The 15,596-nt window shown below is 39.5% G+C and overlaps 1 protein-coding gene across 5 annotated transcripts in view; it reads left to right on the top strand.

Annotated features, from left to right (window-relative positions):
* Nucleotides 1-739: 739 nt before the first annotated feature.
* QTMAN (queuosine-tRNA mannosyltransferase) overlaps nt 740-15,596 on the top strand; it is a 433,783-nt gene continuing 418,926 nt past the window's right edge. The window contains exons 1-2 of one of the 5 annotated variants that reach the window (XM_088829198.1): nt 740-858; nt 5,235-5,362. The gene's annotated coding sequence lies outside the window, so the exon portion shown is untranslated. The remainder of the gene's footprint in view (nt 859-5,234; nt 5,363-15,596) is intronic. The other 4 variants (XM_055398709.2, XM_055398710.2, XM_088829223.1 and 1 more) reach the window with 4 other exon arrangements.

Here is a 15,596-nt window from a genome sequence, read left to right as displayed (position 1 = left end):
TGCACTGGAAGGACCAAGTCTTAGCAACCGGACAACCAGGGAAGACCCAGTTTTGTGAATTTTAACTACTTCAGAGACTCCAGGTGAGTGGGGTCGCGCACATGCATTTGTTTAACTCCTACATTTCGTCTGAAGTATTTGGAGTAGTGAGAACAGAAAAGACGCTCAAAATGTAGGTAAAGGAAGAAGCGAGCCTTTCCAAAGGGTTCCGAGGTGACCAGAGTGAGGGAAATTAGAACGCGCTGGCAGAGCAGGCGCTCAGGTGCGAGCTGCACAGCAGGTAGCGGTGGGCAGGGAAGAAGTCCAATACGTGCGGGGACCCTGAGGCTCCAGCAGGCAGGGGAGAGGAACGGGGACCAGGAAAGAAGGGACTGGCAAGAAACTGCAAACTGAGGCTGACCTAATGAGCAGCGAAGATCTTCTAGAAAGAAAAGAAGGCATGAGAGCTTACAACCAGACTAGGGGTTGAGGAAAGAGTACTAAAAACCTTAAGGGGAAGACAGGGGTGCGGACCAGAGACGGGAAAGGTGGGGAGGTGGGCGGCAAAGCGAGGTCCTCGTGCAGTGAACAGGTAAAAAGAGGTGCGGGGGTCGAGAGCCCACCAGTGGCAATCTCCAGAGGGCGGGAGCGGCCGCTGAGTCTGGGGCAGGCAGCGTCCCGGCAGCGCTGGAGGCGGGGTCTTGAGCGCGCGGGCGGGCCCAGTGGGCGGGGCATGCGCCTGACGCGCCCGGAGGCCGCTGCGGCCGCGGGCCGGGCGGGGCGGCGGCGGCGGCCGCGGGGGAGGGGCCCGGCGTCAGCGCGTCGCCGGCTGGGCCGCGCCGGTGGCCAGGAGGGAGAGACTAGGAGGAGGAGGAGGAGGTGAGTAGGCTCCGGGCTGGGGAGCCGCGCGGGCCGGCGGGGAGGCGGGGAGCGCAGCCCCTCCCCTCCGCTCCAAGGCGCCCGCCTCGCGGGGCCGCGCGGCTCGGAGTTCCCAGAGGGGTTTTGGCGGCGGCGGCGGCGCAGGGAGCCGGGGGAGGGGGGGGCGGAGCCGAGGGCCGCGCGGGCGGCGTGCTTCCCGGGCGCACGCGCTGCGCTGGCGGGCCCCGAGCCGGGCGCCCGGGCTGCGGCGTCTCGGTCCTGCTGCGCACCTCCCATCTTCTGACTCCCTTTTCTCGGGTTCTGCGTTTTCTGCGGGCCGGCTTCCCGCAGCTCGGTGCGCCGCTGCCGCCTCTTCGCTCTGCCGCGGGAGTGGGTGGGGGCGCCTTCTGCCTGGGAGGAGGCCAGGTTCCCGGGCTCGGCCGTGGGGCCCTCCTCGCCGATTTGGAGACTGCCGGGCCGGTGGTCCTTCGCGCCGCGCGCCCGCAGGCCTGCCTGAAGGACCCTTTGCGTCTGGCCCAGTTATCGCCCTCACTTTCCTGACCTCAGGAGCCCCTTACTTAGTCTGCAGAGACTTACGACCTCACTCACTCTGCGCACCCCTGCCACTTCTCTCCTGTGAGAATCCAGCATACACTTTGTTTTAATCGGGATCCAGGCAGTTTGTACTGGTGGAAATGTCCTCGGAATTAATCCTGTCGATCCAGACATGTACCCAACAGCGAAGTTGCAGTACTGTAGTAATTTAACCTTTTGTCTCGGGCGAGGTTTTTTTTTTACCTCCCCTCTCCTCTCTGGCTAAGGCAACTTTATAGAGTCTTCTGAGAACTGTATTGCATTAGATTATCTTCCAGATAATTCTCAAGTTAGCGCCTGGAGGCAGTGTGATGGGAGGTTCAAAGAGAAGGCTATGCACTTTTTCCTCCACCGTATCACAGTTTGAAGTGGAAAACGCGCGTTGACTGTGATTTTCCACATGAGGTGGGTTGCAGAGTGCAGCTCCCGTGAGCCGTGGCTCGCCTTGGTTCCTGGGTGCTACCCCTGAAGTTGATTTTAAAGCTCATCAGAATGGTCAGGTAAAAGGGCTGCTGCAAAGAAATCCAGTATAATTCAATAGAGCCATTTTATTGGATTCTATTAACCTGTTTAACCTTAAACTAAAGCATGGCAGGAGTTTCATGTAGGAACTCAAAAAGTGCAATACTGAATTTTAATTAGTGCGTTCCAGGTTTGATGTGGAATAGTCTCAGCTCGCACTGCCTTTCATTATGCATTTTCCTTAGGATCTTGTTTTAAAGAAACAGTTTTAGTATAGAGGGTGGGAGGAGTACCCTTTGAATCATGAAACTTTCTTTGACGAACTTGAAAACTGGATAGGTAAAATCTGAACCTTGATACTGAGATAAGGTAGGAAACTGAAGGGCATTACCACTTTGAAACCATATTGACGTCTTTAATTTCACGGACTTCAGAAGAACAATTTTCTGTCTGTGAGGAACTTCAAGCTGATTATTAGTTATTTATTATTAACTTAATCCAGCGTCATTATTTTGCAGAGAGAAAGTAATCCAAGTTTCCAGAACAGATTTAACATGAACCAAAGAGAACTAGTTGATTTAACTGAACACTTAAGTAGATACTTTAGACCTTCCCAGTGGATATTTTTGTACCAAAATTTGTTTTGATTTTGATGTCTTAAAAGCCAAATAATTACTTTTAATTTTTTCCCCATATTTTGAGTATAGGCCTTAGTTTGTGATCTGGACTCATTAGATACAAATTATATTTAAGGAGTGTTTACATTTTACCAATTGAAACAGTAATTTCCAGTTTGTTTGAATTTAGTAACTATTTTCATTTCAAGAATGTTTATTCATATTCTTAATTCAGGTAGTCTGTGTCAATTCCAGGAGATTGGCATTTGAAGAATCCTAGAGTTATGTATGTAACCTTGATATAATAAAGAAGAAAGGTCTGTATGCATGTAGTCATGGAATTCCAGCATCCTCAGCATCCCTTTTCTTAGTGGTCCTCAACGCAGAAGTCTAGAAGTTCTTGCTGGCCTGGGATGAATTCTTTGCACCTCCCACTCCAGTGTTTACTGCAGGCGTTTAGTAGAGACTTTTTGGCTTGTGTGCACTTTCCCTGGTGGGGGCTTCCTGTAAGATGGACTGTGTTTTATTCATCTGTGTATGCTTCATGTCAAGTGCAGTGGGTCCTTTGTAAATGCTTGTGGTTTTGTTGGGCTTAATCAAACTTAAGAAGGTAGCAGAGTGTCTGGAAGTCATGAATGATGATATTATAAACTTGAAATATCTCATTTCCGTTTTTGTGTTGAATCAGATACTCTGTTAGGCTTAATTCCAATACTGAAAGAGGTAGCATGTATCTAATAATATTTTAGAAAATTTGAGGAAAAAGCTTAACATTGAGAATTTTATTCTTTAATATACGTTATCCACTGTGAAATTGGGGAAACACACTGTTACTTAAACTTTTTGATAGGACACCACGTAGAGCTAAAATAATGCAGTTTTTCTACTGGAGCAAAGTTTGAAAATTGTGAATTGAATGATCCTAATTGTTACCATAGGCCACATTTTAAGGCCACCTTGGTTTCACTTTATAAAGATATATTTTTCAGTATATAGACTCCTAGAAGCAACATGACTTTCAGAGTTCAGACTACCTTTACAAACTGTCTTTAAATGATACTTTAGTTTTTGGCTGTTGTGATGTGCTTCCCGATGGATATACTGAAAAAACAAAGCAAAAACCCCAAACAAAAACAAAAAACCCAAGAAGACCCCACTATATTTTCTTTTTCTCTTAGACTTATATTTTCTTTCTTTAATAGATTATTGTAATGTTTTGTTTATTTTTAAAAAATGAGGAAAATTTTCAAGCATTTCTTTTGGAAAGTACCACCACTCCACCATTTGAATAGCCTTGGCAAATAATGTTTGGGCAAATGCAGGGCTGTTTCCATAGTGTTATTTCTGTTTGAATATTTTGAGTTATATAAATAATAGTCTTCACAGGGACATCATCTTTGGACTACATGCACTTTTTTCCTCTCTCCTGACACTGTTACTAAAAACAGTCGTAGAGTATGTATGTGTTGTGTATGTGTTAGTCACTCAAGTCGTGTCTGACTCTTTGCAACCCCATGAACTCCTCTGTCCATGGAATTCTCCAGGCAAGAATACAGGAATGGGTTGCCATTTCCTCCTCCAGTAGTAGAGTACGATGGTGCTTAATTTATAGGGAGCAAGTAATTCCTCTTCTATCATTGCTGGTTCCTGTGTCAGAACCAGGCTACTTGGCCTGTCCACTCCCCGTCCTGTCTTTTCTACCCATTTTTTGAACTGACTTCTAAGACTGAAAATACCTTTCAGATCCTCAGCCCCTTCAGGAAGAAATCTGGAATTATTCCAGTGCCCTGAGCATCCATTGCTTACTGAGATGTGATGTCTTCTTACATCCTTTGCACATACTCAGTTTGACTATGAGATTCTCATTTTGAAAAACGCTTTTACTCATCAGGAGTTTTGAAACATATGCCATAAACATCTTGTGGAAGTATATATAAAGCATGTAGAATATAAATATAGATTTAGATGGAGTTAGGTTATAGAATCAGACAATTGGTAAGAATTAGTAAGAATGTCTAGTCCTTTTCTCTCATTCTTGAAGGTCATACTTAAGTCTTTTAAATTTAAGAATATAACTTTGAGTATTTATTTTTAAAAGTAAAGGAACTCCACAGTCTTTCCTTGCTGTTGAATAATCCATAGAGTTGATGTGTTTCCTATATTATTCTTTTGTGTATTTCGTATCCTCTACGGACCTGAGCGTTGTCTGAGCCTGCTCAAGAACTCTCCTGCTTGACCATCTCTGTCTCCTTGCTGTCCTCTCTTCCCTTGGAACTGGGGCCTGGTGTTATCCATGGTAGATGGTTGGAGTCCTGCTTCAACGGTGACAGAGCTAGCAGAGTCAGGATACTTTGATTCTGCTTCTTAGGCTCACACTCACCAGATTGACTTGTCAGATACTGAGAACAGGGCAGCTGAGAGCTGGCTCTTTGGCTGCTATAATTTCAGATTTTTTGAGGGTCAACTTTTCATTTGCATCTGATACTAGAACACCCTGGTCACATACTCTTTACTTCCTGACTGTTCTGCTCTTGGTTCTCTGCCACCTTAGCTGAGTTACTTACTGGTTTATTTTTATTGAATTTTAGTGGTAGCTAATTGTTTTCGAGTGTTTGATTTTCTACCCAGATCTTCTCGCAGTTTTGAGCTTTCATTTGACCAAGTATCTGTTCTTCCACCAAGTTTCCCATAGTGTGTTTTTTCATTATCTTTCTTTCCTTCTAGACTCTATATTCCTCGAGTATTGGGACTGAAATTGTGCTGTTCCTGACAGTGTCCTCAGCACTTACTGCAGTACCTGACACATAGCAGGTGATAGACGATATACAAATATTGATTGGATGTAATCAACAGTAAGTCTGTTATCAGTATTGAAAACCAGTGTTCATATAGAAATTGAGAATTCATATAAGAAGTTCAGACATTTCATTGCCGTCATTAGTACCAGAGAGTCTATGTATTTTAAATTATAAGCATATCCACATACAAAATTAGTCATAATCATCTGGCAGGACATTTATTTAAGAAGAAAAAGTGTAGTTTTTACTATGTATTGTTAGGTGTTGCACACTTAAGAGTTTTCTTGAGTTTGATTAAATGTATATATTTTTATATTTCTTACAAATAGAAGTTTTATGGCACTATAAAGAAGTGAATTTAATGGCCCTATTTTTGTTCATTAGTAATTATATACTGTAGAGTAAATTCTCGTTAAAAAGCCCCTAAATGCCTGCTCATAAAAAAAAGAGACCTCTTTGATTTTGTTCTCCATACAATCCCAGTTATTGTATTAAGGCAAGTCATCAAACTCTTTAGTAGTCTAAAACCTTTAATTTGGTTTCAGAACAGTAGTCATGTATTGAGTATCCAAATTACCATGTCTTTAACAAGTAATGCAGACACTTATTAAAAAGGTAATGACCATAACTTTTCTTGTAGAATTTCTTGTGCTAATTTTTTAAAGAGGAGTTTTGAACTAAATTTCCCGTGAAGGCCAAAATCTCATACTTTTAATGATGGTGAAGTATATGCGTAGTGTAGAGAGGAGGGGGTGGTAATTTTTGTAGTGGTATTTTTAAGTGGACAGTTTACTAATTATGTTGAGGTAAACATCTTACAACTCTTAAGAGGAAAACTTCAATTATCTGAATGAAATGAGGTACGTGAAATTAATTCAGATAAGTGAGGGAATCCTTAGTGTAAATGATGCATGTCAAGGGACATGACCTCAATCTTGATTTTTTTTTTTTTCCATATATCTGTCAGCTGGTTTTACATTACTAGATTCTGATTCTTTTTGGTCATGCTGGGAATCATTGATGGAGGAGGTAAGGTTTGCTCTGTAATTTTTTTTTTTTATCTTTGCCACAGAGGGAATCCAGAATATGGTATTCTGTGACAAGTGTAATTGCTCATCTCTTGCCTGTAATGCCTGCCCTTTTAGGTGGTACACCACAGCCTTCCATTTTGTCACCTTCCTGTCAAACGTCAAGTGTGTGTGGGGACTCCTTGAGAATACAATTAGTTTGAAATTAAAGCCACATTCCTCTGTCCAAGCTCAAGATGTTTATATTTCTGCAAGTTCTTACAACCAGTTGTGAAGGTGAATTGAGCTGGATAAACCTTGATTCTTTTCCTTTCTGTCTTGGGGTTTAATATTAAGCAACAGTTTGTACTGTAAGCCCTTGAAATAGAAACAAACATTGGGGCATAACCCTTGACTTTTGCAAATTCTAACTTGAAATTAAGATTTTTCTGATTGATTAGAGTTTTAGTGTCTTAGGGTAATGATTTCTGCTGCTGTTAGAAGGTTTGCAGCATTCCTGGGTTCCTGGCATCTGAAAGTTATTGTGCAATCTGTAGATAGCCTGTGGCTCTCCTCTAGGCCTTTTTTTGTTGTTTTGTTTTTAAACAGAGGTAGGCTTATTTTAGCCACAGAGATGTGTGCCATCTGACACCTCTGTAACTGAATTTTATTTCTTTCAACATTACCTATAGATGCTTTACTTAAAACACCTTAGAACATGGCTTTTTATTTTCAGCATGCACCAGCTTCCTTTTCATCTCTTGATCTTTGAGATGCAAGATGATTCATATATTGATTGCCTTGGTTAGAGTTGTTATCAACTGTATGATATCAGCAAGCTCTGTATACAGACCTTGTGAACAATTCCTAGGTCATTGCCATCTTTAATATATGTAGGCCATGTAATTGAAGAGTTTAGGCTTCAGGATCAGTCCAGACTGATTTTGACTGTACCATTTGTGAACACCATGTCTTTGGGGGAAGTTAGTTACTTCTCTGGGTTTCAGTTTTTTCATCTGTAATACTGGAATAATATCAGCTGAGTGTATTGAATATTTTTTTTTTAAGAGAAAACTTATCTGTATTGATTCATTGTCCTGTTCACAGCTAAGTGTTTAATAATGTGAATTAGTGAACTATTTATCTGGATCATATACTATTTTAAAGGGAAGTAGACTTTGTTCTAGTTCATTACAGAAATAGTCAATTAGCAAGAATTATTAAATAATTCTGAGGCCTTGCTCCGTTGTCTTGTTTAAAACTATGTAAGACTTGTAACTGTCAGTCTATATATATGCAAAGGATATGTTGATATTTGGTATAGGAAAGCAGAACGTGTACTGTACTCCTAGGAGTGAGACAGACTTAGATTTAAATACAGATGATCTAACAGTTGGGTCACCTTGGGCAGGGTACTTTATTTTTTTGATTACAAGTTTCATCTGTAAAATGGTATTAAAGTATAAAGAGTTAAGAAGGGAAAAAGGGATATAAAAAGGTTGTTAAGACTAATATGAGGTAGGCAAAATACTTAACATAAAAGTGAAAGCCGCTTAGTTGTGTCCAGCTCTTTGTGACCCCATGAACTTTATAGTCCGTGAAATTCTCCAGGCCAGAATACTGGAGTGGGTAGCCTTTCCCTTCTCCAGGGGATCTTTCCAGCATTGCAAGTGGATTCTTTACCAGCTGAGCCACAAGTAAAGCCGGAATACATAAATACTGGTAATTATTGACACTTTGGAAGTGTGGCTTTAGTCTCCGCACTCAGGCTTCCTCATCTGTGACATGGATGTCAGAGAATTGATAGTTATGAGGATTAAATGACATAATACCTGTCAGAGGTCATTACATGTTAATTGCTGCTATTATTTATATTATTATTATTTCCCTTTCAGAACAAACTGGACCAATTTTGAGTTAAAAGGAAATAATTCATACAGGTATTTAGTGTATTTTTTATGTTGGAGGACTTTTACTACGGATTTGAAGATGGCAAGTTATCATTCATTAGCTTTTCAGTGTTTTCTTAAGACAGCAGTGGTCCACAAGTTGTGGTATATAAGCCTGTTGGTCAGTCACTGTGACCCTTTCCGGGGGATCCATTAGGTTAAAACTATCTTATGGTAATACTAACTTTTTCCTTGTCCACTGTTTTTACATTTGCTCTGCTGATACTAAAGTGATAGTAGGTAAAACTGAGTATCTTAGTAGATATTAAATGTCAGCAACACCAGACCATACTAGTCATCATCATGTTCTTCACTGCTATGCATTCATGGTTGAAAAAAAAAACCCAAAACAAAAACTCAAAAAAGCCAATTTTTTAAATTTGAGTGTTCTTAATGAAGCAGTAAAAATCATTAGTTTTATTAAATCTTGATCCTTGAGTGCACTGTTTTAATGTTCTGTATATGATGTTTGAATATTTTATATGTTTGATATTTCATATGTGAATTTCATATGTGATGTTTTTATATTCTATATATATATGATGAGATAGGAGATACACAAAAGGCACTTCTGCTGTATATCCAGAATATTTTATCTCAAGGAAAACCCTTACGTATTCTTTTGAGTTGCAAGCTGAATTAGCCATATTTTACATGAAATATCATTTTTGCTTGAAATATTGAATACCAGACAAACCATGATTATTTAGACTTAGGTATCTGGCAGTCATTTTCTTGAAAATGAACAAAGCAATCTTTTGTTCACTTCAGGGAAAAACAAGTGACAATATTTGTTGGTGATGAAATTTCAACTTTCTAGGGAAAATTAAAATTTTGGAAATCTTACATCAGCTGCTGTGTTCTTGTCAGCTTCTCAGTACTTAAAGAGTTTTCCAATGGGATGGGTGGTGATGTTACGAATGTGAATTTTTGCTGTGGTGTTAATTATGTCAGGATCTTTAATGTTTATATAACTCAACGGACATGAACTTGGGCAAAATTCAGGAGAATGTGAGGGACAGGGAGGCCTGGTGTGCTATAGTCCATGGGCTCACAAAGAATTGGACATGACTGGGTGACTGAACAGCAATAAGTCGAAACAATATTTTCAAAGTGATCAATATTCCAAAATTATGGTAAAAGACCCTTATAAAAAGTATGTAACAATACAGAAAGCTTATGTGATACTCAATTTCATATTGCAGCTAGCGCACAAACTCCTCTACTTGTCAAGTTTTGGTGTAGTATCAAAGAACATCCATAATTCTCTGAAAATGATATTAATAGTACTATATATTTCCTTTTTTCTCACTGCATACTTGTGTGGGGCTGTTTTCATGTAGTTCAGTCAAAACAGGTATCACAACACATTGTATGTAGAGGCAGATAAAAGAGAATCCAGCTGCCCTCTCTTAGGTTAAACATGAAAGAAATTTGCAAAAATTGTAAAGCCATGTCATTTTTACTTCTAAAGTTTTTTTGTATAGTAATTTTTCAAAAGTATACTCTCATATTAACATGTCATTAACATTTTAAAATGAATCACTCAGAGGAAAGCAGAGCATATTTTGTCACAAAACTGGAACTTAATCATTGTCTTGCACATTCTAGAAATGGAAAATAATTCTGTTTCATTCATCAGATATTTGTAGAGTGTATATGAATAAGCAGTTTCCACTCTGCAGGAACTCAGCCTTGATAGAGAGATGAGGTGTCTGCATTTTCAGATACTAGTAGTTCACTGAAACAAGTGCTTTAATAAAACATTTATTTTAATGTTGCATTTTTTTTAAACTAAAAAGACAGTAAGCTCTAAATGCTATTTTATTACCTGATTTTCTTCCTATTAACACTATAGAGCAACCCTTTTTTTTTCTTGTTAATATTTACAGATTTATGATTTCATTTTATAATAGTGAAAAATTGGAACCAGCCTGTGTCCATGGATGGGAGAATCAGCGTAATTGTGTGGTATCTCATATATCAATTTTAAAATTATAAGTCAAGCTTAAAAAATTTAAGATGAATCAGTTAAAACTTTCTCCTTTAATTCTTAATATAGTAAAAACTGATAATTATAACTCATATTAACAAAAAAAAAAAACTCTTGGGAGTCCTCAATTTTCAAGACTGCTCAGAGTCTTGATGCTAAGAAGTTTGAGAACTGTTTAAGGAAATTAGGTTGGATTCATCAATTGAAAGTTCTAAAGTTGTAATATTTTGCATATTCCTTTGGATACTTATCTCTAGTTTCTTTTTCTAGTTGTAAGGATATGTCACTAGTTGGTGTTCTGTGTCATTCTTTAAGCAGGCAGAAGTTTCCTGTGTGTGTTTTTAAAAAAGATTTTCATTTTTATTTAAGATTGATGCTACCTAGATTGTTTCTACTCAGTATTGAGATAATGGCTAATGGTGATTCCATCAATGTATTCATTCTTAATACCACTCTTTTGGTTGTGAGCTATGCATGCAGTTTTAAGAGCTGTACACCATGGCAGGTTTCTTCAGGATTGCAGTGAAATCCCCTCTGCTGAAAATAAACTGCTGTTTTCTCTGAAGTCTTCTCTCTAGGCTAATTTGTCTGTTGTGAAGTCTTCCTGACATTTCATAGCTAGTTTTTAGATGGTCAGTCCACAGCTTATGAATGTGTTTGTGAATTAGTTATTTGCAACAACATAATATGCATTAGAGATGGGTTCTATAGTGCCATTAGTATTATGGGCGTAGCCTTGTTTTGGATTATTAACATCTTTTTGTAGGGGATTATATTCTGACTCCTGGAAGTCTAGCCAAAATCATTACTTCATTGCAGTCCCAGTGGCAAGAGGCCCCCTTTTTCTGCTTGTAATAGAAATGGGAGTGCTAAAGCTTTTAAAAATATTATCAGTTTTTATTGGAGTATAGTTGCTTTACAGTGTTGTAGGTAAAGCTGTAATAAGTAAGAGAGGCATTCTGAAGCAGTACTCGAGATGCAGGTATCCTTCGGACCCCAGGTGTGTAGAAAAGGTGGTGAGTAGTTCTCAGATGAAGCAGGTGTAGAAACTTTGGGCCAACCAGCAGTGGTAGAGGGAGAAAAGAGAAGGGATGTTCTGGATGTTGCTTGGGAGTGATACTAATAGATACCTTTTTGTGCCAGTTGCTAAAATGAGGGATGGGTGGTCCTAGGTTAGGAGATTCAGCTGTATAGAGTTTCATTGTGTTCTGCTCCTCTGTTTGGTTATTGTATGAACTAAGCTCAAGAGGTAGAATGACAAGCCAGTTGGTAAGGTTGAAGTCATAGATTTATAGGCCAGAGGTTTGAACGTAGAAGGAAACTGATGAACTCCAGGGGCATTCATGATCAGGAAGAAGAATAGAACCCAGGAGGGTGAGGAAGTACGCAGAATGTTCACAAGGGCCCCAAACAAGTTCACGTTACATGTGGCTGCTAGGGCAGGGGTAGAACTGGTAATTGGCTGGCAAATCAAAGAATGCTGTGACTCAGACTACTACCTTAGAGTCTCTGGTAGGAAATACAGACTTTTAAGAGTGGTGTCCATACAGGGAGCCTATTATGGGGAATGGTGGATATATGGCAAAAATGGAGAACCAGGAAACATACAGACAAGGCCAACTTTGGAGAACTAGAATTTGACTTGAAGTTGAGCTTGTCTTCTTCCTGCCCAGGGGCATTGTTGGCCCTTTGGATAGAGGCAAGACTGGGCCAAAGTGGTAAGCAGAGTGACCACAGTTTGTTCTCTGCCCTGGAATGATAGACCTACCAAAGAAATATTTGTTAAACCAATGGATGGAAGTAAGGCGAAGACACTCGATGTCATATTCAGTTCAGTTCAATTCAGTCGCTCAGTGGTGTCCGACTCTCCGCGACCCCATGAATCACAGCACGCCAGGCCTCCCTGTCCATCACCAACTCCCGGAGTTCACTCAAACTTATGTCCACAGAGTTGGTGATGCCATCCAGCCATCTCATTCTCTGTCATCCCCTTCTCCTCCCACCCCCAACCTTTCCTAGCATCAGAGTCTTTTCCAGTGAGTCAACTCGTCGCATGAGGTGGCCAAAGTATTGATTGCAGTTTCAGCTTTAGCATCAGTCCTTCCAATGAACACCCAGGATTGATCTCCTTTAGAATGGACTGGTTGGATCTCCTTGCAGTACAAGGGACTCTCGAGATGTCATATTACCCACCCACTAAATATTCTCTAGGCCAGGGGTCAGCAGACTTCTTTTCAAAGCACCAGGTAGTAAATATTTTAGGATTTATGGTTGATTATGGTCTCTGTTAAAGTGCGATTGTAGTGTGAAAGCAGCTAAAAAAGATACATAATGAGTAGCTGTGTTCCAATGCAGTTTTATTTATGGAGACTGAAATTAGAATTTCATGTGATTTTCACATGTCTCAAAATATTAATCATTTAAAGAATTTTTTTAAGTCAAAAAATATAAAATCCATTCTTTGATCGTGACTATGTAAGAACAGGCAGTGGGCTAAATGTTGGGCCATGGGCTCTGGTTTGCTGATCTCTGTTTTAGGCAAATAAACGATTGTCAGTTGTAATACAGAAAGCTTATTAACATTACTGAAATAGATGTTCTCTAGGACAATGCTGTTGGTGACACTGTCTTGTTTTATAGGTGACACTGATGATAAAAATCTGTTCAAGAATTTAGATGTGACATCTGCAGCAGGTTCAGATCTCTCAGCTATAAGACAAACTGGATACTTCGTAAAGATTTTCATCTATTACGTACAGAGAGCCAAAATCCGTTAACTGAAATTGTCTGGGTGAACTGCCTGCTGGGTCCAGTGATGTGCTAGTAGACAAAGAAGTTGAAAAAGAAGGCTGGCCTATTTGGACTACTGGCAGAATGTGACACCAATATGGCATCAAGCCCTGCTGTGATTCCAAGGACTTCATGACTGAATAAAGATGATTTTTTTTTTTTGGGTGGGGGTGGTTGAAGTAAATTTGATCTTTTACTTGGGGGATGTGTAGTATGTTATCATTCCTTAATGATATATGGTAATTGCTTTGGTAATCAAGCCTCAAAGATCCTATTTATGGAAATTAATATAGTTATCGCCTTTTAGTAGTGGGCTTTCTTACACTAAGGGAAATAATGTAAAGAGAAGTATCTCTTAGCTTAACATCTTTTTTTAGCTTAATCTGAAAAATATCTTAAGCATCTCTTTTAGCTTAAAAGGTCAAAATAAGGACTGTGATTTCATGTGCTACTGTAACCAGAATTTTCTAGGAAAAGATCCTTTTGTGTAGACTGTTGAACTCAGTAGTAAGTAGGAAATCATGCTGTACAGTATTAATGTGCATAGAACATAATATTATAAATTAATACTAACAGCTACTAATAATAAATTAATGTCTTCAGACCTATTAACTAAATTCACTTAAAATGATTTAATGAGCATATGTGAACTGGAAATAAACCTATTTATTTTCTAGAACTATTGAATCACAATAAAACTGGAGCATCAAAGTACTCTCTGAACCAAAATCAATATTTTATTTGGTTAGATTCCCTGCTTTTGGTATACATTTGTTTATACCAGTTATCGAAACATAGCTTAGTGTTCTTGGGCTTCCCTAGTGGGTTAGCTGGTAAAGAATCTGCCTGCAATGTCGGAGACCTGGGTTCGATCCTTGGGTTGGGAAGATCCCCTGCAGAAGGGAGAGGCTACCCACTCCAGTATTCTGGCCTGGAGAATTCCACGGAATGTATAGTCCATGGGGTCGCAGTGAGTCGGACACGACTGAGTGACTTTCACTTCATAGAAGATTTGAAAGCAGTGCTGAGAAATGAAGTGGGTGGATTTCTTAAAGTCAAATCCCATTTTTTTCCTCAGTGAGTCTTCAACAATTTTTTTTTTTCATCTAGCATTCAACAAAAATCCTGGCAGCCCAGGATATAAAACATAGATTACATTTTACATCATTCATCTAGAGAGAAAGATTTTCTCATGACTTACCTTGAAACCTCTATTTAAGGTCTGTACTATTCCGTTTGTCAGTGTGACACTGCTGCTGCCGCACATTTTTGGTCAGAGTGCATTGCAGCTAGCATAGCCATCCTGCTAGGAAAAAAAAATCTGCGGATTGCTGAATAGTGGAAGTTACAGACATCTAATTTACAAGTCAGATTAGCGATCAGAGTCATGCGATAGCTTTATGTGGAGTTGATTTCATTTCATGGTTTTTAAGCTATTTTTTCACTGAAGCAATGCCTATAACTCAGGGACAGGTGTGTTGTAGCATTTGAAAGCCTTAAACTTTTGGATCTGTAATGAAAGGAATATTCTTACAGATATTCAAATCCTAAAACTCAGGGATTTTGAAATAAGATGCTTTGTCATTCATTTATTGTGCCGTAATTGAACTCCCCTGCAGATTTTATTTTGGATCATTGTGATTTAATATTTGGAAAACTTTCCCATTTTCAAATATAAGGCAGTTTAGGAAAGACTGTGATTGTGTGTGTTTGTGTTTAAATAGAGCAGCAAAACACTTTATAAATAAGTTACATTTAATAAGAAATATGTGAATTTAACATTGGTAGACCAAATCGGGAATTCTATTGTTGTCTTCTGGAAACCTTCCACAATGAGGAGTAGTCAATAAATAGATCCCTTTATAGATTGCAGTTACTATTTTTTCCTAAAGTAAACTTTTTTCAAAATATACAGAAGACTTCATAGCTATTGCTTGATGTGTGCGTGTGTTAAGTTGCTAATTTGTGTGTGTGTGCACCCAGTTGTGTCCTGACTCTTTGTGACCCCGTGGACTATAGCTCACGAGGCTCCTCTGTCCATGATTTTCAGGCAGCAATACTGGAGTGGGTTGCTGTGTCCTCCTCCAGGGTATTTTCCCAACACAGGGATCGAACAATAGCTTGATGTGTGTGTATGTTCAGTTGCTAAGTCATGTCTAACTTTGCGACCCCATGGACTGTAACCTGCCACTCTCCTCTGTCCATGGAATTTTTCAGGCAGGAGTACTGGAGTGAGTTACCATTTCCTCCTCCAGGTGATCTTCCTGAACCAGGGATCAAACCCACAACTCCTGCATCTCATGCATTGGCAGGCAGATTCTTTACTGCTGAGCCAGCTGGGAAGCCATATAGTTTGATAGGTTACAGTTACTCTTACTTCATCTGTACTTATTGAAATAGAGAAGACATCTCATAAAAGTGAGTATTAAAAAAAGTTGTTCATTTGCAGAAAGGAAGTGCTATTTATTGGGCTTTGAGGACAATTTCAGACAAGAAAATTTTTAGATGGTTCTTGGGCCAATAAGCCACAGTTAGAACCAAACATGGAA

This window comes from Moschus berezovskii, chromosome 2 (assembly GCF_049115385.1).
Source record: "Moschus berezovskii isolate FMDL1 chromosome 2, NW_MosBer_1.0, whole genome shotgun sequence".
Lineage (NCBI taxonomy): Eukaryota > Metazoa > Chordata > Mammalia > Artiodactyla > Moschidae > Moschus > Moschus berezovskii.
The sequence above is the reverse complement of the archived record's forward strand: the minus strand, read 5'-3'. Positions and strand labels throughout refer to the sequence as shown.